The following is a 16,933-nucleotide window of genomic DNA, read 5'->3' as shown; positions in this document are numbered from 1 at the left end:
GCAGTCAAATCTCAGGCTGCTGTCATCATAGCTGTGGAAAGGGCTTTGTAAGAGTGTCACAGCAGCACAGCAACCTGTCCTCCGATCTGAAATCACGAGGGCTCCAGACCGAGTGGAGGGAGGGAGAAACTGTTCCCATTGGAGGAAGACTCGAGAACCAGGGGGCACAGAGTTAAGGTAATTGGGAAAAGAAGCAATGGAGACAGGAGGGCAAACCTTTTCACACAGTGAGTGGTTAGGATCTGGAATGCACTGCCTGCGAGTATTGTAGAGTCAGTTTCGATTAAGGCATTCAAAAGGAAATTGGTTTATTATCAGAAATGGGAGAATGTGCAAGGCTGAGGGGAGAAGATGGGGAAGTGGCACGAGGTGAATTGCTCATTCAGAGAGCCAGCACAGGCGCGACGGGCTGAATGGCCTCCTCCTTATTTGCTGTAACCTTTCTATGGTTCTACGAATAGATCAGTGGGATTGCTGAGGAGGAGGCTGGAGGGAGTAGTGCTGGCCCATAGAACACAAACCTGCTTCCCTCTCTCATTCACCTTCCAAGCTTTGCTACTTCTCCAGTGCTTTCACTGTTACCAGTCAGGCAGTGATCCCAGGCTGCTGCCAACCATGGCGCAGTCCACAGCCGGGCCACTTAGGTCCAGAGCTGCTTGAAGTCAACACCCTAGGTCACCTGTTGTATCCTCCACTGACAGCCAGCAGCTTTCCACCAGCTATAGTGCAGCCACTGTGAGTAGCACTGGATAGGAGCACCCAGACAGGTAAATACAGGTGCAAGACAGGCACTGAATGCACGGGGGTGATTAGTTGATTTTTCTTTCCAATATAAAATGATTTCAAAATGAGGTCGGGGATGTTTGCTTTATGGTGGCTTTTATTTTTGCACAGTGCTCAAGCGGATTTTGTGATGGTCATTCACAAAAGGGAAGTAAACTGTGGGGTTATTGGGGCATTGGGATTACAGTTAGTCGTATCACACTTAAATCCGCTCTTCACACGGAGCCCAGTTAGAAAGGGGCTGTCTGGATGGATTCCTCTGCTTGTCCTTCTCCTCTTCATCTTTCCTGCTCCTCAGCTGCTCACCATCTCTCTGCTGTCACGGGTGAAGGGGTGTGCATCATACAGCAGACCCAGCACTGCAGGGCTCCTCCAAGCAGTTCATTTCAGCAGCCCAGTAGTCTGCTCCACCACATTGCGTGAGGGCAGCATGGCTTATTTCGGTGGCGTGCATGTGGGTTTTGCACCAGAGTCATAAGCCATGTGGGCAGTGGTTGCCTCTTGCTGCCCGCTAGCCCACCCTCTGGTTTGTTGCAGTGCTGGAAAAGCAGCTGGTACAGTACACTATTACAGGATGAAGGAACCATAACTGCTGCCAGAACACCAGGCATTGGCCTGCATGATGCGCTGGCTATAGTTACAACACCAGCTGGACATGGAGGGATTGAAATCGCTTTCAGTTCCAGTGTAGGGCGAAGCTGACATCCAGCACCTGTACGTCATGTGGGTAGAGTCCGCGATACCTTAAAACCACGGGGAGGTCTTCAAGACAAACAGTGTGCTCACTCCGCCGGCATTTCTCTGGCAAGAGAAAATGAAACGCAATGAGCAACCAATGAGCAGCTTCACAGCCTCATTCTGAGGGTGTAGGAGATGTCAGTGTGGGTGTCTTTGCGTGTAGTTTAGATGCCTCACGTGCTGCTGTTCCACGCTGAGGTTCAGGTCGGAGAGATTTGCTCCCTGAACACCCAGGGCAATTATGGTCTCCTGCTGGGAGCTCTTCTCTCCCTCCTCCAGCAGCTTGTTCTGTCGCGTGTTTTTCTCCCCTGTTCATTCTCCAAGGCATGCTGTATTCCAAGGAGAAGGTCTACTTGTGCACACACTTCTGGGAGCAACTGATTTCTGCTAGAGTCAGCCAAAAAGAGTGAAGGAAAGACTTTCACAATCGCAGGGCATGGAAAAGTCCCTTACAGCCAATGAAGCACTTTGGAAATGCAGTCACTGTTGTAGGAAACACAGCAACCAATTTGTGTAAAGCAAGCTCCCACAAACAACAATGCGTTAATGATCTGATAATCTGTTTTTTGTGATACTGCTTGTGGGACAGCTCCCCGCACCCCCACTGCATTAAAATAGTGCCATGGGGTCTTTTACATCCAGCTATAAAAGGAGAGGGCCTGAGGTTAACACCTCCTCTGAAAGGCAGCACCTCTGACAGTGCAGCACTCCCTCAGTAGTGCACTGGGGAGTCAGTTTTGAATTTTGTAGTCCTGGACCCCTGATTCAGATGTGAGAGAGCTACCGGCTGAAACATGGCTGTCACAAAGTTCCTTCAGCACCTACCACACTGCTCATTACAAACATTTTCAATCCTAAACAACGACAGGAATCACCCATTAGTTCCACGATCATAGATCAGCTGGAGGAATCAACCAGAAATGAATGTGGTTGCAGTCGATTCATTTAAATAGCACTGGGTGTGGAGTCCTTCTGCTGCTGGGTGCATGTCCAGCTGTTTGAAGCTGAGTGAAAGCATTAGTTGAAGTGTTGAGTTCCAAATCAACATCGCATATTTCTAACTGCCATTCAGCACACACCATCATCCTCATCAATACAGCACAATTCAGGCATGAAGCACGGCTGCCATTTTGGAGATCTGAGGGCACTTGTAGGACCCAAAGGGTGAGCATAGGCAATCCTAATTTTGTGCCCTGTGTTTGATGTAGAAGCGCGATCTGAGTCCTTTTACTCGGGACACGGTCAGAGGCAGATGACACGATGGCACTCCTCAATATCATTTTACACAAAGCACTTTTCTTAAAACTGCTTCTTCACAAAGTCACATAAATAGAGCAGATAACTTCTTCCTGGTAACCTTGGCATTTACAGGATAAACAGAACTTTCTCTACTACAAGATCAATTAACTCTAAACACTCAACAAAGGTGCACATGAAATGCATGAAAAGGATAAGTAAACAGTCTACAATAAATAGAACAGGCGTCAGAAGAGTGAGGGATAGGAACATTTCAAATAAATTCGAGTCAATCTCATTCGAATAGATCGGCAAATACAGGAGCACATCTTCTTGGTTTATTTTACTTTCATGGTGAAAGCGGGATGAGGTTTCAATCTGTCATTTGAAAAAATTCATCCGAGCTTCTAACATGTCCAGGGGGACATGGTTTTTAACACTTTAAAATTATTTATTTTTTTTATTTTCAAAACTGATCATCCCCCAAGGCGCAGAGCTGCCCCAGCCAGTGTTTCTAGCGTGGCTCTGTGTGAATCTGCGATCTGACCCTCCTCCCCCGACTGTCCGTGGGGAGCGCTGAGGGCTGCAGCACGCGTATCACGCTGGGTGGGCCTTGATTGGTCCACAAGAGTGAAGTCGCGGTCTGGCCCTGATTGCGGGCGGCTTCTCGCTCATCCTCCCCCCACCCCTGGCCACCACCCCCACCCCCACCCCCACACCTACCCCACCACCACTACCCCCACCACCCCTACACCCACCCCCGCCCATCCCCGCTCACCTCCCCCCATCCCCGCCCACAACCCCCACCCCCGCCCCCACCCACCACCCCCCTGCCCACCCCCGCTCCTGCCCCCCACCCCACCCCCGCCCACGACCCCCATCCCCTCCCACCCCACCCACCACCCCCCCGCCCACCCCCGCTCCTGCCCCCCACCCCACCCCCGCCCACGACCCCCATCCTCTCCCACCCCACCCACCACCCCCCCGCCCACCCCCGCTCCTGCCCCCCACCCCACCCCCGCCCACGACCCCCATCCCCTCCCATCCCGCCCACCACCCCTACCCCCACCACCGCCCACCCCCACTCACCCCCCACTCCCCGCTCACCCCCCCCCCACACCCCCGCACACCACCCCCATCCCCCGCCCAAGCCTGCCCTGCCCATCCCCACCCACCCCCCCACCCATCCCCGCCGATTCCCCCCCCACCCCCGCCAAGCTCATCCCGCCCACCCCCACTCATCCCCGCCCGATGAGGGCAAAATTCTGCCCGGTATCCTCAATGATTACTTAGTGATAACTTTGGGCACGTTTCATATACAACTGAAGCTTATTGAAAGAAGCATTTCTGTTCCCTTGATCTGATCATTTCTATTCAACAGTTATTGGTTGGAGAATGCACTGGTTATAAGTATCACGCATCCTCAGTTTGTGTGCTCAGCTATCATTGACCCGAATTGTCAGCGTCTGACAATGAATCACCAAACTGATAAATTGAACTGTACCCATTGTATGGTAATAAATAATACCCTACAAGATCTATATTCAATCATGTTACCTATAGAATTCATCTTTTAATAAAATACCTCATTAACACATATTGCGCAAGGTCAGGAAAACAGGCAGGTTTTGCGGCCACATAGTGTGGGACCACAGAATGGAAATGACAAGGGATGAGTGCGAGGAAGAACGAGTGCTAACTTGGAAATCTGGTGGTGAAAATTTGGTGAAGAGGGGGCAGGAGGTACGGCTTTTCATATCTTTTTCACCCTTCAGTAGCTGGTGAATGTTCAAAGGCATTAATTAGGTGAGCAGGTAAGTGATTGGTTGATGAACTTTCACATTTTATCCTTCTAAAATGGGGGTATAGTTTAAACCAGTACTGGGGACCTATAAGTGTTGCATTATATTTATAGCTTAACTAGTTAAACAACTTACCATAACTACAGATAGCAATTGAGTGATATTTCTAAACTTGAAACCTAATTAGTTAGTACACAATAAAGACTTGAGGGGGGTGTGTTGCGGTGCAGGTGATGTGTTGCAGCTGTGGCATGGAAAAAAAATTAAAATGGAGGACTGACTTCATGATCTGAAGTTGTTGAATTCAATGTTGAGTTCAGGAGGCTGTAAAGTCCCTAATTGGAAGATGAGGTGCTGTATGAAGATGAGACAGACCCTGTGAAGGGAATGCGAGCAGTTGGCACGCCTAACATTCAGATGCTACGTGTCATTTTCACCCACTTTCCAGTGATGACAGACTCGCAGCCACCTCTCACTGCCTCCATATATTCAGCTTTGACAGGCACCTCACCCAAACACAGTGCAACACAATCTAACGTTCTACCCTCTCCCTCTTGCTGGAAAACATGGAGAACTATAGATGGAAGCAGCAGAGTATCAGCAGGGGCTAGGTATGCCTTCCGCCACAATGAAGGAGATGGAGCTCTGCATCATGTGGTTGGCTGCAACAGAGCCCATAGCTACTAAGATTACTGAGACCATTCAGGGAGATGATACGTTACCTCCTTCCAGCCCTTTTCAGCTCTCTTCTCACCTGCGTCCTACTGTCTGACAAGCTCCAGGTGGCATGATCATGTACTTCTCCCTTTCCTCCCCATCTCACTTCCCTCACACTAATCCTTCCCTTCTGACTGCATGCTTTCAGATACCCAAGTACCATTCCCTGGCCAGCCACAACCAGGATGAAGAGAGTGGGCAACCCCTGACCTGGAATGAAGAAGAACTGACAATTGGAGCCACCAGCTCAGATACTGGCACTGCACGTACCTTAGAGGCTGGTATAGGGTTGGGATCTGCACATGGCGAGTCACCAGACAGGCGTGGGTTGTGGCCAGGCCAAAGGAAAAGGATAACTCGTGTGGGGATGGTGAGGTCACAGAAGGATTCTGCTATTGCGGACTCAAATGAGGTCAATGGGGTAGCCTATATGAGAACGCTGATGAGGATGCACACCGAGATGTTTCATGCATTGGCAGACCTGCCACACAGCCTCCAGTCACTGTCTAGGACCAAGAGGAATCCAGTTTGCAACATGGCAGAAGACATCATGCAGACCTGAGCCCCTTCTTTCCAGTGTGGAATTGGTAGCCAGCTCCATGACAGTGCTGCCAGGCTGAACCATGATGTAGTATCTGCTGGTCACTGCCTCAGGTTCAGCTGCAGAACAGGTAGAAGTCACCCAAAGATTCAGTGCTGCTCTGAAAACTCAGGCAGAGATCATGAGATTCACGCTTGGCAACATGTAGGCTCATTTTGGTGCCCAGTGAGACATTGTAGTCTCTTACAACAGTCCAGAAATCCATCCTCCAGCAGATTAGTAGAGAGTAACGTATCTAAATTTGCTGATGATACCAAGCTAGGTAGAAAGGTAAGCTGTGGGGAGGACAAGGGGTGGCTACAAAGAGAGGTAGACAGGTTAGGTGAGAGGGCAACAAGATAGTCAATGGAATATAATATAGGGAAATGTAAAGTTATTCTTATTGGTCGTAAGAATAAAAAAGCAGAAGGTTTTTTAAATAGTGTGAATCTTGTAAATGTTGATATTCAAAGAGTCTTGAATGTGCTTGTACAAGGAATGCAGAAAGTTAGTATGCAGGTGCAGCAAGTGATTAGAAAGTCAAATACCCTGTTTACCTTTATTGCAAGGGGATTGGAGTATAAGAAGTAAAGAAGCCTTGCTACAGTTGTACAGGGTTTTGGTGAGACAAGGTCCAGAATACTGCATGCACTTTTGGTCTCCACATTTCAGAAAGGATATACTTGTGTCGGAGGTGGTGCAGCGAAGGTTCACAAAATTGGTCCCTGGGATGAGGGGGTTGTCCTATGATGAGAGAATGAGCAAATTGGGCTAATATTCTCTGGAGTTTAGAAGAATGAGAGACAATCTCATTGAAATCTACAAAATTCTGAAGGGGTTTGATAGGGTGGACGCTGAGGGATTGTTTCTGCTGGTAGGAGAATCTAAAACACAGGGGCTCAGTCTCAGTATAAGAGGCTGATCATTTAGGACTGAAATGAGCAGAAATTAGTTCACTCAAAGGATTGCGAATCTTTGGAATTCTCCATTCCAGAGGGTGATGGATGCTCCATTGTTGAATATATTTAAGGCTGGGGTAGAAAGGTGTTTGGTCTCTCAGGGAATTAAGGGAAATGGGGAGTGGGCCGGAAAATGGAGTTGAGGCCCAGGATCAGCCATGATCGTACTGGATGGTGGAACAGGCTCGACAGGCCGTGTGGTCTACTCCCGCTCCTATTTCTTGGGTTCTTGTGTTTCTTGTGATTCCTGAGGGGCATATGTAACACTGCATTCTGTAAATAAATCTATTATCAAGTATTCGTGACTATTTTCCTACTTCACCAGCTGGCTCGGGATTGAGTTAACACCATCCTGGCAAAGCTACATGTCCTCTCATCCTACTGAGGGAGGAGTTAACAAACTCGCCTCGCCTTGCACCCACGGCTGCTGTCACCTACCAGTTGCTCCGATGGAAGACGGATGTGGAGATCTTGGAGATGTCATCCTCTCCCATCTGGAAAAATCTGGATACATCAAAGTTCAATGGCAGTACCATCCCCACCCTGGCGTAAGGCTCCAGTTTGGATTGAAGGAGATGACATTGTTCTGTGCCACCTTCTTGTTGAACTCGAGTCACCTCAGGTGTTTCTCCTCCATCAGGTGGAGGCAAAAATACTGTCATGAAACCAGTGGTGGGTAGGACCTTCTGTGGAGAGTCCTCCAGCTCCCCCCTCTTTGCAGAGCTTACCCTCCCTGCTGCCTTTGTTCCATTGGCTGGTCGTGTGAGACACAGATGCACTGCGACCACAGTTCTACACATCAGTTACCAAATCCAGAATTTCACAGAATCACAGAATCTTAACGGCGCAGAAGGAGCCTATTCAGCCCATCATGTCTGCACTAGCTCTCCAAATGAGCATTATGATCTATTGCTATTCTCCTGCCTTTTCCCCGCACCCCTGCACATTGTTTCTATTTCAATAATCATCTAATGTCCTTTTGAATATCTCGATTGAACCTACCTCCGCCACACTTCCAGGCAGTGCATTCCAGACCCGAAACACTCGTTGTGTGAAAAAGTTTTTTCTTATGTCACACTTGCTTCTTTTGAAAATCACTTTAAGTCAGTGCCCTCTCGTTCTTGATCCTTTTACGAGTGGGAACAGCTTCTCTCCATCTACTCTGTCCAGCCCGCTTGTGATTTTGAACATCTCTATCAAATCTCCTCTTAGCCTTCTCGTCTCCAAGGAGAACAGTCCCAACCTCTCCAATCTATCCTCACAGCTGACGTTTCTCATCCCTGGAACCGTTCTTGTAAACCTCTTCTGCGCTCTCTCCAATGTGTTCACATCCTTCCTATAATGTAGGGTCCAGAACTGTACACAAAACCCCAGCTGAGGTCTAATTTGTACGGCAGTTCTGCAAAATAACTCCAAAAATGCACCACGGCACTTTCACTAATATTGTCTAGGCAGAAATAAGTCAAAAGCACGACACCTGCAAGTCTGCGGCTGTCCCTTTAAATATGTTTGTTGGGAATCCCTTGAGCGACTGGGACTAGGTTCAGCTGGGTGTGAGAAGCACTGGAGCTCGGGGCATATGCATACACCAAGTTTTTTTAAAAATGAGCATCGACTGCTGGTTGATGTTGTGACAGAGCCTCTTCTGACAGCCTGGACCATGCATGATGCGCGTGCACTGGTACCCTTCCCAGCATTGGGAACCTCTTGGGCAATGCCAGCTGTGGTCAGAAGTGGGGCTGGTGCCATTGTGAGCCATCTGGACCTCCGTAGCTCCAGCACCAGCAATGTTACAGAGCTCAACTTTTGCGGCCAACAACTGTTACTGAGAATATGTCAGCACTTGACTATAGAATAATGTAGGTTGAAATGTAAATGAGGTAGAAGTGTTCAGTGTATGAAATAAAATTAATTTACAGAAAAAGCTGCTGAACAGACACCTTTGGAGATGAATTTCCATTAGCTGGCTGTTTCACTCCACACAAGCACTGGATCTAAACGATGTAACAGTGTTTCTTTACTCTGGTTCTAAAGGCTGTTTGTTCGAAAACGTTTAATACTTTGAGGCTAAAATCACACTGTAAAATATTAGTAATAAACAATCATGAATTAGGGCCAAACAAATTTAAATTTATATGAAGCCCTTATGTGCTGTTTTAAGGGCGGCGTGAACTTGTTTAATGCTTCCAATGGGATAGGAGACAGAGGAATGCTAGAGGACAACATTCACATCCTGTAATTTCAAGGCTCTAATTGCCTTTGAACTAATTAGATCATAAGACGTTCAGAGCAGTCACCAATCTAGTCCATCTCCTTTACCTATTTTGATTCTTCCCAGATTATTCCCAATTTAAATCGTTCTGTAGTCATCGGCCAGGACTCTGTCGCGCTCAGAATTGCTGGAAAATTAAAGCAATGTACAGATGAGATTGATTGTTTGTGTATTCTGTGGTCTCCCTCCAACACTGTAGGCCATTTCCTTTCCTATGTGCTTTCCTGCCTGATGTAACAGCTTTGTCATAGCTGAGGAAACCATTGCAGAAGTACAAAGTAAAGGGAAAAACGTAGCTAAGAAAATTTGATAAGAGGAGAGGGTTCTGTGTCAACAGTAGAGTTTATGTAGTGTGGGATGATTTGAGATTGATCTTAGTGAAACTAGTGACAAGCGGGAGTAGCATTGAAAAAATCCTTCGCACAACTGATAGAATCATTCAACAAGATATTCGGCAAATGTTTGCAAATTATCTGGCACACTTAAAAAAATGGACTTGCAATTTTCAGATCATTTTTAAACCATCTTCCAAAAAAATGACATAATTCTTTCAAAGGAGGATCTTTCATTGCTTCACTCCACACTTCCTTTCACAATATTGAGCAAAACAGTCAGCCCTATGGCTCAGTTGATGCCACTCTTGCTGCTAAATACAAGGTTTTGGGTTCACGTCCCACTCAAGGGCTTGAGTACTAAACTCCAGGCTGACACTCCAGTGCAGTACTGGGGGAGTGCTGCACTGTTGGAGCTGCTGTCTTTTGGGTGAGATGTTAAACTGAGGCCCCTTCAGCTGGATCTAAAAGATCCCATGGTACTATTTGATAAAAGAGCAGGGGAGTTCTCCCCGGTACCCAGTAAAATATTTATACTTTAATCAACATCACAAAAAAAAAGATTAGCTGGTCATTATCACTTTGCTGTCTGTGGGAGCCTGCTGTACACAAGTTGGCTGCCGTGTTTTCTACATTACACCAGTGACTACGTTACAAAAAGTACTTCATTGGCTATAACACATGTTGTGAGATCTGGTGATCATGAAAAGCGCTATATAAGTGCAAGTCTTTCTTAAAATGCTTTACCAAAAGAGTGCTTCAACTACAATGAAATAAATGGGTTTATAGGAAAATTAAAGAGTTCAGCTAATGCTGCAGACAGAGACTAGAATCACCCTGTTTCACTGTCTTGCATTTCTTTTGGGGGGTGTAGGGACATTAAAGGGAGGAATAGGCAATTTAGCCTCTCAAACCTGCTCTGCCATTCAATTCGATCATGAATCTTAATCCCACTTAATCCTTTTGCATCATTATTTTTCATACCTTATCCAACAAAATTCTGTTTACCTCAGCCCTGAAAGATCCAATTACCTGAACGTTTGCAACCTTTCAGGGGAGTGAGAGTTTCAGATTTCTACTACACATTATGTGAAAAACTGCCTTCTGAAATTGCTCCTTGAAACAGCCTATTTGAATTTTAAAACTATGGCCCAAATTTGGGCCCCTGGGTGTGCAGGGGTGGGAGAATTTCGCGCCCAGCAAACCCGGCCTTTAGAAGTGGCACTGTCCAGATGTTGGATTTTTGGTTGAGGAGGGGAGTTGGTGAGGTGGGAGAGGAGCCGGGCTGGATAAGGAGTTGAGGCAGGCGACCGAGGAGGTTGTGGGAGTGAGCTGGGTGGAAGGTCTGCCTTGGGGCTCTTGCACTGTGTCCAGAATTTAAAAATAAAGAATGAAACATGAAACATCTCTCAACTTTCACCCACCTAACCCATACTGCATCCATGCCCGCCCATGCTACCTCATGACCCCCCCAACACACACACCCATGGCACCTCATGACCCCCACACACACACACACCCATGGCACTTCATGACCCCCACACACACACACCCATGGCACCTCATGACCCCTACACACACACACCCATGGCACCTCATGACCCCCACACACACACCCATGGCACCTCATGACCTCCACACACACACCCATGGCACCTCATGACCCCCACACACACACACCCATGGCACCTCATGACCCCCACACACACACACCCATGGCACCTCATGACCCACACACACACACCCATGGCACCTCATGACCCCCACACACACACCCATGGCACCTCAGGCCCTCCACTGCCAGCCAATGCACCTCTGTGGCCCTTTATAGCCCCGTGCCAACTTAGTGCCAACTCATACGGCTACCATGCAAATTCACCTAGCATCCACCGTGGACAGACCTCGGGACCCATGCAGAGATGAGATAAAATGAAGTTCTAGTTACAGACCACTATAGTGAGAAAACACTCTCATTCATAAGAAACCCATTTACTATGCTAAAATTCCGTCACCTAAATAAAGCCTTATAACAACAAACATTTCATTCATGTACACAACCTATTATAACTATGTTGTCCAATAACTATGATTTATAGTCCCACATCAACATCCTGGGGGTTACCATTGACCAGGAACTGAACTGGACTAGCTATATAAATACTGTGGCTACAAGAACAGCTCAGAGGCTAGGAATCCTGCGACAAGGAACTCACCTCCTGACTCCCCAAAACCTGTCCACTATCTACAAGGACAAGTCAGGAGTGTGATGGAATAATCCCCACTTGCCTGGATGAGTGCAGCTCCCACAACACTCAAGAAGCTTGACACCATCCAGGACAAAGCAGCCCCTCTTGATTGGCACCCCACCAACAAACACCCACTCCCTCCACCACTGACGAACATGGCAGCAGTGTGTACACGATGCGCTGCAGGAACTCACCAAGTGAACATGGGTGATTTCTTCTAAAATAAAGCAATCATTTCAAAGGATGCACCTTATTTTACTTAAGACATAACAAAACAAAGTCACTGTTCACAGCATATCACAGATGATCTTGAAATTACAAGGAGTAGAAATTTACAAACGTAAAATGGATGTAACTCGGTCCAATTTCGGGGACCGATGAAAATCGTCAGGTGTTTTTTTTTTCAGGCACCACTAGCAGCCAGCTAAAGCAATCAGGCCCCAGTGGGGGCCTCTCTGCTAAATTGGATATTGAGAGCAAAGCAGGAGGTGGGTCTGTAATGGTAATTGACTGCTTCCAAATGATTACTTCTCTTCATGAGATGATCTATTTTAGTTTTTAGTAAATCTAGAGAGCAGGTTAAAGGACGTGAGATAAAGAGTGCAGCAGAACCCTCACTCTCTGCTGCTCAACTTTCTATGCCTAGTGGCAAAGCACATGCTTGTGTCTGTTTTCCATAGCTTGCTTTTCCTGGAGCAGGCCACTAGCCTAAAGCTATAGCTGGAGAGCACCACACTGCATCAAAACAGCTGACTAGGACTCTCTCCCACTCTTACCGCCTGCTGGAAGGATTTGCAGGTTGTTATTCAAACTGTTTGGCCACTTTATGAACTCACTTTCCATGGCGGTAAAATCCTGGAGAGGGGCTCAAACCTGGAGTTTCTGGCTGAGAGGCAGGGGTGCTGCCCACTGCATCACAAGACCTGTGTTGGATCCAATGCCCTGGTTTGTTGGGGCTAAAGGATCAGGGTTACACGCTTGTTTCAGGGTGACCGAGTTGGTACCAAGACAGAGAAGATCAGTAAACTGTTCTTAGAAGAAACACATTCTGTTTATTTACAAAAGAAACTCAGCAGCTACACTTGTGTGCTTACAACTCTAAACTCTGTCTTTACACGTCAGAATCTAACTCAAGACTGATGACTATAGGGATAGCCTGTGCTGCTCTGCTATTGGATACCAAAATCATGTGATCTTATATTGCCACATTTGTCTTAAAGGTCTATTACACATTGGATTACCATAACCTCCCTTTCCATTTCCCCTGCTGTTGTAAAATAAGTCAAAAGAGTTTAAGCAACTGTAATCTGCTTTCGATTGCAGGTTGAACCTGCAGATGACACAAACCTATACAATGTTGGAGAGGAAATTAAAACATTCAATTATTGCAGCATTTTGTTTTGATGCTGAAGTATCTGGGCATGGACCTCAGGTCACGCTGAGTTCGCTGACTAAAGCAGTTACGAAATACTAGGTGTTTTCTCAGCCTGGGCTATGGAGATTAAAAACACAGCCAGGTTTGCCAATTCTGTTTACTATTGTGTTGATGAGCTGGAGTACTCCTGGAGTAAAGTGTGGATGCTGGCTCAGGACAGACCCAGATTCAGCTTTGATGCTTTCTCACTCGTAAGCGCACACACACAGACACACACGCACAACACACACACGCACATGCACACATAGGGATTTACTTGTCTTTACCCACTTGCCCCCACATGTGAAAGATGCTCTTTTGGATGAGGTACTAACAAAGCCACATTGTAGCATGGGTTATCAACTTCAGGGAGGAATGCAGGCAAAAGGGGGCAGAATTTTGCACTCGATGGACGTGTGGGTCCCACCGGCTCTGCTGCGGGAGGGCAGCCAAACTCCGCCCCCAAAACGGGCCCCGCCGCCATTTTGAATGGGTGGGCCAATTAAGGCCCACCTAGCGGCTTGCCCGATGGGAAGCGCTATGTACTTCCTGTACTGGAGGGGGGAGGGATTCCCCAACCATCAAAGTGCGCTCTTTCACGCACGCGCAAGAAAGACCTCACTGCTCCCTGCGACTAAGTGCTGCCTCAGGGAGATCGCTGACAGTGTTTGATACTTTAAAAATAGAAAAATAAAAATATTATTAACATGTCCCCCTCATGTGACAATGTCACACGAGATGGGACATGTTAATAAAAATCACATGACATTTATTAAAGTTTTTAAAAAGGAATATGAAACCTCATCCCGCCAGTGGATGAGGTTTCATGTATAATCAGAAGTCCCCTGGGGCTCCTGGTCTGCCCACCAGCCTTAAGGTTGGATGGGCAGGTCTTTAATTATCTTAATTATTCTGTCAATGGCCTCAATTGGCCATTGGCAGGTCGGCAGCTGGACAGCTGATTTCTCTGTCCGCCTGCCTTCCTGAAAATTTAAAGGGATCGGGATGACGTCGGGAGTTCCTCTCGACATTATCCCGCGTCGTTTTCCCCTCAGCGTGTGGGCCCCACCTCCAAATCACCAACGGGAAAATTCTGGCCCAAGAAACTGAGCAATACCAGTTCTTATAGAGCATCATTTTTCAACATAGTCACTGAACAAAAAGTAGAGGAGGCAGTGGCATAGAGGTAATGTCACTAGACCAGAGTCCCATGGTAATTCCCTGGGGACTTGGGTTCAAATCCCACTAAGGCAGATGGTGAAATTTGACTTCAATTTTAAGAAAAATCTGAAATTAAAAGTCTACTGATAATGAAACCATTGTTAACAAAAACAGAATTACCTGGAAAAACTCAGCAGGTCTGGCAGCATCGGTGGAGAGAGAAACCGAGTTAACGTTTCGAGTCTCTTTTCTTCTCCGCCGATGCTGCCAGACCTGCTGAGTTTTTCCAGGTAATTCTGTTTTTGTTCTGGATTTCCAGCATCCGCAGTTTTTTGTTTTTATCTCTATGAAACCATTGTTAATTGTTGTAAAAACCCATCTGGTTCACTAATGCCCTTTAGGGAAGGAAATCTGCCATCCTTACCTGGTCTGGCCTACGTGTGACTCCAGACCCACAGCGATGTGGGTTGACTCTGGCAAGCCACTCAGTTCTCAAGGGCAGTCAGGAATGGTCAATAAATGCCAGTGACAACCCCCCTGTACCATGAATGAAATTAAAAAAGCTTTATCTCTCAGTATTGTGATGATGATATTCCTTGACAAAATTAAAATAGATTCAAGCACTTAAGTTCAAATGGATGTCTTTCTAATTTTAAGTGACACAGGTCTGCGATTTCCATTGGACTGCAGTGTTTTTAGGGTGTAATGCGCTTGGAACCAACCAAACCTGAAAAAATGGCAAAGAACCTCCAGTGCACATTACATCCAATGCAAACTGATTTTCCACATTGGCTTAAATATCAGAGTGAAACATTGGTTCTGCTGACAAAACTGGCCGTGTCCCAGGTTGAATTAATCACCATTGCACGTTTCTGCTAATTGTGCCCATTTATGAGTCTTACAGGAGGTTTTTTAAAAATTATGCTTTTCCTTTAGGTGCCAAGACACAAAGAGGCATGTTTTAATAACTGTTCAATTTCTATTTTTTACATTTAATAAAAATTGACTGCTGTGATCGTAATGAACAAATTGGTTCTGTAGTTTTTTTTAAAAAGTCATTTTCAGTGATTTAATGTTGGGCTACTCACAGGGAATGGACCAGGCAGTCTGATTAAAATTGCTTTTTTTTTGTTGCAATAAACCCATTCTCAGCCGTATTAATAAAACTGCACCAAGTTGCAAATCCAAAATAGATCAAGGAATCTTGTTTAAAGCAACTCATTCCCTCCTCCCAGAACCACTTCATCCAATTCAGGATCGCAGGGAAGGCGGAGCTTATTCTGCCGGGCAATGGGTGCTAGGCGGGGTTTTTAAAGCAACCCTTTTTTTAAAGTTGAATTCTAACACTTTGCTAGGTCATGCTGGTTCATGGCAGGTTTCACAAATGGGTTTCACTGGAAAAGTGCAAAAAAATATTCTCCTCGAAACCATTGCAATTTGTTCTGCAGTTTGTGTGCAGACTGTGCAATTTGCCAAAAGGGACGATTGCATTCTTCCATGGTGCTATAGAATTGATTTTCCACACAACTTTTCTTGGTGGAAACATTGAGCTTTATTTATAAGGCAGCAACACTCAGTTACATGCGTGCATCAAGCTCTATAACTAAAGAAGAACTCCATCCTAAAGGTTCCCTGTGATACAAACTGATTGGTTTACACAGATCATGTGATCTTACAACACAGGGTTATTCTTAAAGCTACAGTCCTTTTTTTATCATTCACTTATGGGATGTGGGTGTCCCTGGCCTAGGCCAGCATTTATTGACCATCCCTAAGTGCCCTTGTTCAGAGGGCATTTAAGAGTCAACCACATCGCTGTGGATCTGAAGTCACAGGTAGGCCAGACCAGGTAAGCATGGCAGATTTCCCTTCCCTAAAGGACATTAGTGAACCAGATGACAGTGAATTTTAATTCCAGATACTTTTTGAATTCAGATTCCACCATCTGCCCTGGTGGGATTCAAACTTGGGCCCTGGGTCTCTGGAACACTAGTCCAGTGACAATACCACTATGCCAGCACCTCCCTTCTCCGTTTATCAAAACTATAATTACTACACATGTATATATTCAATATTTCAAAAGAAAAAATAGGTGTGCTGTTCTTCCCATTGAGCTTCCACACCCACCCTCTAATGATTGGGTCATTTAAGAATTTGTTGTTACACAGTTAAGAATATTGTTCCATTATTTATAGCCAACAAACTGTACCCACGGTTTGTTTTTACTATAATGAACTCTTTGTGGTTTCAGTTACTTAATTCCATCAGCAAGTAGGCCAAAGCATATCAAGGACTACCCTTCACAATTGTTTAGAGAATAGCAGAGAACATTTTCTTGGCTTGCGTTTGAGCCAGTGCAATTCAGAGTTTATATCGAGTGCACAATAATCATCATTTATGTCTGTAAGCAACAACGAGGATCACCGGTACTGAAGGGTGAAACATTGTCCAATTTTTAATCCAATGACGGACTCAAGTCCATTCAGATCAGGCATGGAATAAAAATACATTCAAAATCTTTACGTTAGCAATCCCTGCCACTGCCATTTTGGAGTGGCTTGGGCACAGGGGGCAGGGATTTTAGCCCCACGGGGGCTGGGATTCCCCCAGCTCGTCCCCTGTCTCTGAGCCATTTCTCCAGACATGGGGTGGAGTGGCACGGCAGGGCTCCCTGCCTGGAAGTGGCAGATGGC

Source organism: Carcharodon carcharias, chromosome 10 (assembly GCF_017639515.1).
Source record: "Carcharodon carcharias isolate sCarCar2 chromosome 10, sCarCar2.pri, whole genome shotgun sequence".
Classification (NCBI taxonomy): domain Eukaryota; kingdom Metazoa; phylum Chordata; class Chondrichthyes; order Lamniformes; family Lamnidae; genus Carcharodon; species Carcharodon carcharias.
Note: the sequence above shows the minus strand (reverse complement) of the source record.